The sequence below is a fragment of the Cherax quadricarinatus genome, chromosome 29 (genome assembly GCF_038502225.1).
Source record: "Cherax quadricarinatus isolate ZL_2023a chromosome 29, ASM3850222v1, whole genome shotgun sequence".
NCBI lineage: Eukaryota > Metazoa > Arthropoda > Malacostraca > Decapoda > Parastacidae > Cherax > Cherax quadricarinatus.
In genome coordinates this window covers 33,778,467-33,789,606 of record NC_091320.1, presented here as the reverse complement: position 1 = coordinate 33,789,606, position 11,140 = coordinate 33,778,467, and the positions used below count along the sequence as shown (strand labels likewise).

The 11,140-nt window shown below is 41.4% G+C and overlaps 1 long non-coding RNA gene across 1 annotated transcript; it reads left to right on the top strand.

Moving 5' to 3' along the window:
- Window positions 1-371: 371 nt before the first annotated feature.
- LOC138853399 (uncharacterized) lies at window positions 372-1,109 on the top strand. Its single transcript, XR_011392585.1, has 2 exons — window positions 372-434; window positions 870-1,109. It is a non-coding gene; the product is annotated as an uncharacterized lncRNA (long non-coding RNA).
- Window positions 1,110-11,140: the final 10,031 nt, after the last annotated feature.

Below are 11,140 nucleotides of genomic sequence, written 5' to 3'. Positions count from 1 at the left end.
GGTAGTCACGAAGGCGGTTATGGTCAGGGTGGCTTTGGCCAGGGTGGTTTTGGTCAAAGCGGGTTTGGCTAAGGTGGTTTCTGTCAGAACTGTTTTGGCCAAGGTGGTCTTGGTCAAAGTGGATTTGGTCTAAGTGGTTTTGGTCAGAGCGGTTTTGGCCAAGGTGGTTTTGGCCAAGGTGGTTTTGGTCAAAGTGGTTTTGGCCAGGGTGGTTTTGGCCAAGGTGGTTTTGGCCAAGGTAGTTTTGGCCGAGGTGGTTTCGGTCAGAGCGGTTTTGGCCAAGGTGGTTTTTGGTCAAAGCGGTTTTGGCCAAGGTGGTTTTGGCCAAGGTGGTTTTGGTCAAAGCAGTTTTGGCCAAGGTGATTTTTATCAAAGTGGTTTTGGCCAAGGTGGTTTTGGCCAAGGTGGTTTTGGTCAAAGCGGTTTTGGCCAAGGTGGTTTTGGCCAAGGTGGTTTTGGTCAAAGCAGTTTTGGCCAAGGTGATTTTGGTCAAAGTGGTTTTGGCCAAGGTGGTTTTGGCCAAGGTGGTTTTGGCCAAGGTGGTTTTGGCCAAGGTGGTTTTGGTCAAAGCAGTTTTGGCCAAGGTGATTTTGGTCAAAGTGGTTTTGGCCAAGGTGGTTTTGGCCAAGGTGGTTTTGGCCAAGGTGGTTTTGGCCGAGGTGGTTTCGGTCAGAGCAGTTTTGGCCAAGGTGATTTTGGTCAAAGCAGTTTTGGCCAAGGTGGTTTTGGCCAAGGTGGTTTTGGTCAAAGCAGTTTTGGCGGAGGTGGTTTCAGTCAGAGCAGTTTTGGCCAAGGTGGTTTTGGTCAAAGCGGTTTTGTCCAGGGTGGTTTTGGTCAAAGCGGTTTTGGGCAAGATGGTTTTGGCCAAGGTAGTGGTTCTCACGAGCGTGGTGGTTTCTATGGTTAATCTTTGCCTGTGTTCCTTGAGACTCCAAAAATATCTAAGACACACTATCCTTCTTAGACAAACAATCTTTGCAAGTTTATATGTGTCATGTTATATACGAAGAGAAGGTATTTTAAAATTAAACTTACTGACATATGCATGTTCAAATTAATGACGCTTAACACTCAAAAGTAAAGGGGCACTAAATGAACGGAACTTATTATCACTATCTTTCGTGACCCCCACATAAGTTAATGTTCCACTCGTGAGACAGACAGGTCTGGAACCGGTTCTATTTCCAGACATGTTATGGTAGGTCTTAATTAGGTCCTCAGATCGATGTTCTCTCCTGTGTGGTCATGCTCCTGTTGCTGACGTAGCCTCTGGTAACTCTACGAATTCTCTGCATTATATTCACACCACACATTGCCATCAGACATGACATCTCCACTGCCTCTAGCCTTCTCCTTGTTGCAACATTCACCACCCATGCTTCACACCCATATCCAATCTTTCCTTACCTAATTTTTTTGTTATCATCATCATCTTACTCTTTCCTATATTCGCTTTTAATTTTCTTCGTTTACATACCGTACCAAACTCATCCACCAACCTCTAACTTCTCTTCAAAATCTCCCAAAAGCACAGTGTCATCAGCAAAGAGCAATTGTGACAACTCCCACTTTGTGTTAGATTCTTCATCTTTTAACCCCACACCTCTTGCCAACACCCGCACATTCACCTCTCTTACAACCCCATCTGTAAATATAATGAACAACCATGGTGACATCACACATCCTTGTCTAAGGCCTACTTTTACTGGGAAATAATCTCTCTTTCTCCTACATGGTCTAACCTGAGCCTCACTTCCTCCTAAAAGCACTTCACTGCTTTCAGTAACCTACCTCCTATTCCATACATTTGCAACATTTGCCAAATTGCCCCCCTATCCACCCTTTCATACGCCTTTTACATATCCATAAATGCCATAAAAAACCTCTTTACCTTTATTTTTAAACTGTTCACCTATATGTTTCACTGTAAACACTAGGTTTCACACCCCGTACCTTTCCTAAAGCCTCCTTGTTCATCTGTTATCCTCCTCCGTCTTACTCTTAAATCTTTTAAAAATAACTCTACATGCACTTTACCATGTATTCTCAACAGACTTATTCTCCTATAATTTTTGCACTCTCTTTTGTCCTCTTTGCCTTTACACAAAGGAACTATGGATGTTCTCTGCCAATCCCTAGGTACCTAACCTTACCCTCTTCCATACATTTATTAAATAAAAGCGCCAACTATTCCAGAACTACATCCCCACCTGCTTTTAACATTTCTATCTTCATGCCATCAATCCCAGCTGCTTTACCCCGTTTCATTCCACCCCTTCTTGTATGCCTCTAGCATATTAAACCTCCTTTATCCTTTCCCTTAAACCTTTCTTAGGAAGACCCCAAAACAGAGAATAAAGTAAACTGACAGTATACATACACTCAGACATACACCTCACTGTAAATATTCTGTGCTTATTTGAAACGGTTCTGAGGGACCTGGAGATTCTATAGGTATACATTAAATATACTACGTATATTTAACCTAGACTAAGTCAATACATACATAATACACGCATGTGCTTGTGGAATTTTTTACATAATTTTCTAAATGTAGAACATATGAATAATATAATAACTGTGTAATAAAATATGATGCTGTTTGGACCCTTCGAGAAATTTCGAGGGAGGGGGGAAGAGAGCACCCAGTAGGGCCGCAGGGGAGACCCCATATTGAAATTAATGTGTGTACACTGGTTGTTACAATCGTCTAATAATCCTGCATCATCGAAGACATAATGGGGTGTTTTGGCCTGGATTTGTAATAGGTACCCGTGTTAATGTTCCATACTGAAGAATTGGAAGAGGAAAATCCGGGACTTCAAGAACTGTGTGGATGACGGAAAAATAGAGAAAAACAATACTCCAAGGAGCGTTGGCCATCGTAAATTCTAGCTACCAGGGGTAAGGTTAGGGTGTATTTCATCAGCATTAATTGCCTTCCAGTAATTAAAGAGTAAGTAGTAATACCAATTATAATTTGTGTAGCCAGCAAGCCTTATCCTATACAATCCACATTATTTTAATTACCAGAGTAGCTGGTTTTAATATTATAATTATTAATTTAATGTCAGGACTAGCTTTTTGTGAGAGTGGTGAAGATGTGGGCAGGCGAAGGAGTCTCAGTTCAGCGACCTACTGTGACTAAGTCCCACTTACCTCACCCAAATTACTTGCAGGTAATGATTCAGGAGATGCTCTGTAAGCCTCCTGCAGGCAGTTTGCTCATATAATAATAATAATAATCATAATAATAATAAACTAAGGGAGGAGGAAGTTCGGGCGAGATATAAGCGACTATTGGCAGAAAGGTGGGCTAGTGCAAAGATGAGTAGTGGGGGGCTTGAAGAGGGTTGGAATAGTTTTAAAAATGCAGTATTAGAATGTGGGGCAGAAGTTTGTGGTTATAGGAGGGTGGAGGCAGGAGGAAAGAGGAGTGATTGGTGGAATGATGAAGTAAAGGGTGTGATAAAAGAGAAAAAGGTAGCTTACGAGAGGTTTTTACAAAGCAGAAGTGTTATAAGAAGAGCAGAGTATATGGAGAGTAAAAGAAAGGTGAAGAGAGTGGTGAGAGAGTGCAAAAGGAGAGCAGATGAAAGAGTGGGAGAGGCACTGTCAAGAAATTTTAATGAAAATAAGAAAAATTTTGGAGTGAGTTAAACAAGTTAAGAAAGCCTAGGGAAAGTATGGATTTGTCCGTTAAAAACAGAGTAGGGGAGTTAGTAGATGGGGAGATGGAGGTATTAGGTAGACGGCGAGAATATTTTGAGGAACTTTTAAATGTTGAGGAAGAAAGGGAGGCGGTAATTTCATGCACTGGCCAGGGAGGTATACCATCTTTTAGGAGTGAAGAAGAGCAGAATGTAAGTGTGGTGGAGGTACGTGAGGCATTACGTAGAATGAAAAGGGGTAAAGCAGCTGGAACTGATGGGATCATGACAGAAATGTTAAAAGCAGGGGGGGATATAGTGTTGGAGTGGTTGGTACTTTTGTTTAATAAATGTATGAAAGAGGGGAAGGTACCTAGGGATTGGCGGAGAGCATGTATAGTCCCTTTATATAAAGGGAAAGGGGACAAAAGAGATTGTAAAAATTATAGAGGAATAAGTTTACTGAGTATACCAGGAAAAGTATACGGTAGGGTTATAATTGAAAGAATTAGAGGTAAGACAGAATGTAGAATTGCGGATGAGCAAGGAGGCTTCAGAGTGGGTAGGGGATGTGTAGATCAAGTGTTTACATTGAAGCATATATGTGAACAGTATTTAGATAAAGGTAGGGAAGTTTTTATTGCATTTATGGATTTAGAAAAGGCATATGATAGAGTGGATAGAGGAGTAATGTGGCAGATGTTGCAAGTTTATGGAATAGGTGGTAAGTTACTAAATGCTGTAAAGAGCTTTTATGAGGATAGTGAGGCTCAGGTTAGGGTGTGTAGAAGAGAGGGAGAATACTTCCCGGTAAAAGTAGGTCTTAGACAGGGATGTGTAATGTCACCATGGTTGTTTAATATATTTATAGATGGGGTTGTAAAAGAAGTAAATGCTAGGGTGTTCGGGAGAGGGGTGGGATTAAATTATGGGGAATCAAATTCAAAATGGGAATTGACACAGTTACTTTTTGCTGATGATACTGTGCTTATGAGAGATTCTAAAGAAAAATTGCAAAGGTTAGTGGATGAGTTTGAGAATGTGTGTAAAGGTAGAAAGTTGAAAGTGAACATAGAAAAGAGTGAGGTGATGAGGGTATCAAATGATTTAGATAAAGAAAAATTGGATATCAAATTGGGGAGGAGGAGTATGGAAGAAGTGAATGTTTTCAGATACTTGGGAGTTGACGTGTCGGCAGATGGATTTATGAAGGATGAGGTTAATCATAGAATTGATGAGGGAAAAAGGGTGAGCGGTGTGTTGAGGTATATGTGGAGTCAAAAAACGTTATCTATGGAGGCAAAGAAGGGAATGTATGAAAGTATAGTAGTACCAACACTCTTATATGGTGGTAAATGCAGCAGCGAGGAGACGGTTGGAGGCAGTGGAGATGTCCTGTCTAAGGGCAATGTGTGGTGTAAATATTATGCAGAAAATTCGGAGTGTGGAAATTAGGAGAAGGTGTGGAGTTAATAAAAGCATTAGTCAGAGGGCAGAAGAGGGGTTGTTGATGTGGTTTGGTCATTTAGAGAGAATGGATCAAAGTAGAATGACATGGAAAGCATATAAATCTATAGGGGAAGGAAAGAGGGGTAGGGGTCGTCCTCGAAAGGGTTGGAAAGAGGGGGTAAAGGAGGTTTTGTGGGCGAGGGGCTTGGACTTCCAGCAAGCGTGCATGAGCGTGTTAGATAGGAGTGAATGGAGACGAATGATACTTGGGACCTGACGATCTGTTGGAGTGTGAGCAGGGTAATATTTAGTGAAGGGATTCAGGGAAACCGGTTATTTTCATATAGTCGGACTTGAGTCCTGGAAATGGGAAGTACAATGCCTGCACTTTAAAGGAGTGGTTTGGGATATTGGCAGTTTGGAGGGATATGTTGTGTATCTTTATACGTATATGCTTCTAAACTGTTGTATTCTGAGCACCTCTGCAAAAGCAGTGATAATGTGTGAGTGTGGTGAAAGTGTTGAATGATGATGAAAGTATTTTCTTTTTGGGGATTTTCTTTCTTTTTTTGGGTCACCCTGCCTCGGTGGGAGACGGCCGACTTGTTGAAAAAAAAAAAAATAATAATAATAATAATAATAATAATAATAATAATAATAATAATAATAATAATAATAATAATAATAATTTTCACAGTGCTTATAAAAAACTGTTGATAGGTTTAATTGGTTAGGTTAGGTAAGGTTTGTCAGGAAACAAGTGTTTCCTGACTCGGGTGTTAGCCATATTATGACCAGCAGCTGGAATTATTATTATTCTTAAAGATTCGCCGGTATTCTCCCGGTCCGGGCCTTTTCCAAGTGATGGCCCGGCCTTGGCTCCCTGTCGGGGGAGTGTCTGAGTCCTAAGTTTCCCATGGGAGGAGGCACAAGTACCCCATCACCTGTGGGACCAACTGTCCCCAGGCCTAGCCACATTCCCCGCCCTCACGGGGCTCGTAGGGAGAAGCTAGACCTCTCTGGTCTGCCATCCCCGCCCGAAGGGGGTTAATGGGAATGGCAGTCTTGTGAGCTGCAAGCTCTGGCTCAGGCACCTACCCTACCCTAGAAGGGCTGGGCATGGTGTCGATACCCGCAGCTGGAACTTTTGGTTACCTGACCGAAGCCTTTAACTGGCACAAAACGGTACAACACAGTTAGGTTATAAATAATAATGTATCACAAAAACCCCAATGGGAATAAGTCACTTCGTCTAACATTTTTTTTTTTGGTGGGGTTATCCTAAGTAATTTACACGTATGTTAAACTATGTATGATAGTTGTACTTATGTGTACCTGTAACTAAATAAACTTACTTATCACCTGAGAGATAAATTTAACAATAGAGAAATTTCATGAGTTATACCTGGAAGTATAAGAAAGAAAATTGTGTTTTACATGCAAGGATAAACTTAAGTAATTTTGTAACATAATACGATAGTAATAAATGGTATAAAATACCGACACAATGGAAATATAATCACATAAGCAGTATAATGTGATCCTTTATTCAGTTTATTGACTACGTTTCGCCCATACAGTGGGCTTTTTCAAGTCACAAACAGTTCTACCTGGGGTGGAAGGGACGCGAGTATTTATAGTCAGGTTCAGAATGCTGAGGTCAGGTGGAGAATGCTGCATCTGATGATGTACCGAGTGGGGTTATAGAGTCTAAAATCTTGGGTAGCTTGGAAAGGAGATTGGATAAGTTTGTGACCAGACCTTCTACAGTGTTCTTCCATTCCTGTGTTCTAATGTGGGATAGCGATGAAGAAGTTTCTTGGCAAGTGGTTCAGCTATATTATAGAAGCCACTATTCTGGTTGAAGTTGTCGGATATAGAAATAAGCGATGATTCCAGGATTCTTCGGTATTGAGTGTTGTCTTCTGTGGCGATAAGTCTCGAGTTTCTGTAGTTTATTAAGTGGTTGTGTGAATTACGGTGTTGTACACAGGCATTCCTTGTGTCGTCAGACCTGCTTGCGTACTGGTGTTCTGAAATACGTGTTTGGAGGTCCCTTGATGTTTCGCCCACGTATAATTTGTTGCAGTCATTTTGTAGATGAATGGTTCAGAGAACCGACATGTTGATAAATTAGACACATGTGCAACTCTTGGGTATCTTTATTGAGGAAACGTTTCGCCACACAGTGGATTCATCAGTCCATACAAAGGAGAATCTTGAAGAACAGGAGGAGAATGAGGTAATCAGTCCCTCAACCTTGAGTCGATGTGGTCAGTCCATCAATCTTGAATAGAATGATTGATGGACTGACCACATCGACTCAAGGTTGAGGGACTGATTACCTCATTCTCCTCCTGTTCTTCAAGATTCTCCTTTGTATGGACTGATGAAGCCACTGTGTGGCGAAACGTTTCCTCAATAAAGATACCCAAGAGTTGCACATGTTGCAGTCATTACAAGGGATTATGTATACCCCTGCAGAGGGTGGAAGCTTGTTCTGTCTATCACTGGTAATGTCCTTGATGGTCGTGGTTGTGGAGGTAGATACTTGGAAGGGACCTCCAAACACGTATTTCAGAACACCAGTACGCAAGCAGGTCTGACGACACAAGGAATGCCTGTGTACAACACCGTAATTCACACAACCACTTGATAAACTACAGAAACTCGAGACTTATCGCCACAGAAGACAACACTCAATACCAAAGAATCCTGGAATCATCACTTATTTCTATATCCGACAACTTCACCAGAATAGTGGCTTCTGTAACATAGCTGAACCACTTGCCAAGAAACTTCTTCATCGCTATCCCACATAAGAACACAGGAATGGAAGAACACTGTAGAAGGTCTGGTCACAAACTTATCCTATCTCCTTTCCAAGCTACCCAAGATTTTAGACTCTGTAACCCACACTCGGTACATCATCAAATGCAGCATTCTCCACCTGACCTCAGCACTCTGAATAAGTAAGTTTATTCAGGTATACACAAATACAGTTACATAGAATTATCATGGAAACATAAACACATATGCAGTTTCACCCACACAGTGGGCTTTTTCAAGTCACAAACAGATCTACCTGGGGTGGAAGGTACGGGAGCATTTATAGTCAGGTTCAGAATGTTGAGGTCAGGTGGAGAATGCTGCATCTGATGATCCACTGGGTTGGGTTATAGAGTCTTGGGTAGCTTGGCAGGAGTATTGGACAAGTTGTGAGTAGATCTTCTGCAGTGTTCTATGTTCTTATGTGGGATAGCTATGAAGAAGTTTCTTGGCAAGTGGTTCAGCTATGTTATAGAAGCCATTCAGAGACTGCAGACGGCGGGCATTAAACATCTTCAACACACCCAGAGAAGACACTGCCGAGAAGAGATACATAGTCCTCCCCACCAACTCCATTGCCAAACATGTTTCCAACATCTTTTCCAATACATCATTCCAAGTATCTACCTCCACAACCACGACCATCAAGGACATCACCAGTAGTAGACAGGACAAGCTTCCATCCTCTGCAGGGGTATATATAATCCCTTGTAATGACTGCAACAAATTATATGTGGGCGAAACAATAGTTTGAGGTCCTGGATTAATTTGTATATCACCATTTAAGAGCGCTACAATAAGAGCTGTGTGCCACTTTTTTTGTTTGGGTATGCGGTGTTGCCATACCTTGCGGCGATAGTGACATTTACTTTTCTGGTAGGATGGCAACTGTTGGGCTTTTACTGTCCAGGGCGCTGTTACTCCATTCACCTTTTCCAGCCCCCATGACTGATTTCTTTCTTCATGGAATTGAAGAAGAAAGATAAATATAATTATGGCAGCCTGTACCCCCTAATGCCTGCCATTTTCACTCTTCGCTCTTTTACTCATATACAATAATATTTATTTTTCTTTTCCAGTCCCTAGTACACTTAGTATCTGCTTTAGCAATCACCACTGAATTACTAGTAAAAATTTCCTCTTCAAAACCCTCTTCACTGCTCACTTTTCCCTTAACTTCACAAACCCCTTACAGTTAACCCCTTATTACACACTCCCCTTCCCACCTCACTTCAGTCTGGTTTCACCAATTAACTTCTAACTCCTTTCCATTCTGGTAGACCAGAAAGGTTTAATCAATGGTTTTATCCTTCCAAATCCCCCTCAATTCCATTTATCGGGGGTTGTGTCGTGTTGTCTCCTGACCTGTTCTGCTGACTCATCCATTTTTAAAACACTGAGGGAAGTAAACTCCACCTACAACCTGACTTTCCTTGACCTTATAGATATATTTGGCTTTTTCTGCTATGATTCTCTCACTGTACACTGGTTAGCTGAATATAGGTCAGCTACTAAAACATTAACCTTGACTATTTAACTATTCACTTCTTTCCCACGACTGGCACTGAGGGATAACCATCCTATAACCTTGAAGTTTTGTACTGTTGATTTGACGATGTCTCCTGTGTTTCCCTCTCGTTAGCACTGGTACAGGTGATATGATGGTGGTACAGATATGATGCTACTGTCAACAGATGAACGTCAGTAAAGATGAGAATTTCACTTCGCTAGTTGTACGTCTGGCAGTAGCTGCTGTCTGGATGCCGGTCAGCCATGTTCAAATGCTCAATTCTTTCCCTCGTTTGGCACTGAAGAAAAAAGTCCTACAGACCTGTCATTTCCTTGGAGATTTAGTTGATTAGGTTTTCTGCCATGTTGTCTTCCCGTTGAACACTGGTGCAGTTGATATGGAGGTCAGTTATTTCATTGTAGTGGAAATCGTCTCATGTCTGGTTCACGTCTGGCAGCAGGTCTGGTACTTGAATGCCGGTCCCTCTTTTGTCATATTTAGTCCATTTCGTTGTCGTCACCGTCAGTTTTTATGTCACTATAGGTTACTTGCATGTTGTTGCAGCAATACTTGCAAATTTGGCCATCACTGGAGTTCGGATAGGCCCAGGGGACGGCAAGATATAGAAGCAGCCTTGTTGCTGCTTGCTGCGGCTACGGCAGCTGGGGGTTCCCTGACTATAAATACTCGCGTCCCTTCCACCCCAGGTAGATCTGTTTGTGACTTGAAAAAGCTTACTGTGTGGGCGAAACGTAGTCAATAAAGGATCACATTATAGTGCATATGTGTTTATATTTCCATAATACATGATAGTCTTCTAGTCAGCTCCTCGTTTGGTACTGTAACGTTCTTAGTAAAAACAATGTTGGGACACAGACCATAAGTTCACTCTCTGATTATTTATTTGCTGTATTCCTTTACCTTCTTCTTCTTCTCCTCCTTCTTCGTCTTCTTCTTATTTATTATTATTATTATTATTATTATTATTATTATTATTATTATTATTATTATTAATTATTATTATTATTATTATTATTATTATTATTATTATTGCAGTAGTAGTAGTAGTAGTAGTAGCAGTAGTAGTAGTAGTAGTAGTAGTAGTAACAGTGGTAGTAGAAGTAATAGTAGTAGTGGTACAGTAATATCTTTATTTCTATTATTTAAGTGTTATTATTTATACGTGTTTTTTTCACATACTGATTAACAACAAAGTAAACAGTTGCAGCCCTGCCCGTGTGTGCGTCTTAAATATGTATTAAGTAAGTAAGTTTGATCAGGTATACACAAATACAGTTACATAGAATTATCATACATAGCAGCATATGTGTAGAGAACTCTGGTTGTAGAGCTTCCAACATTACATTACTTAAATTCTGCTCACACGTGTCATCCCCTCCCCCCCCCCCTTCTCTTCCAGCGTTACAGTATAACTTTATTTAGTACAAGTACATGTACAAGGTGTACAGGCCTAGCTGACATCAATGACATACTGCTATATAGAAAGCCTCTTGTTATTACCTGGAGTTTACCTGGAGAGAGTTCCGGGGATCAACGCCCCAGCGGCCCGGTCTGTGACCAGGCCTCCTGGTGGATCAGAGCCTGATCAACCAGGCTGTTACTACTGGCCACACGCAATCCAACGTACGAGCCACAGCCCGGCTGGTCAGGTACCGACTTTAGGTGTTTGTCCAGTGCCTGC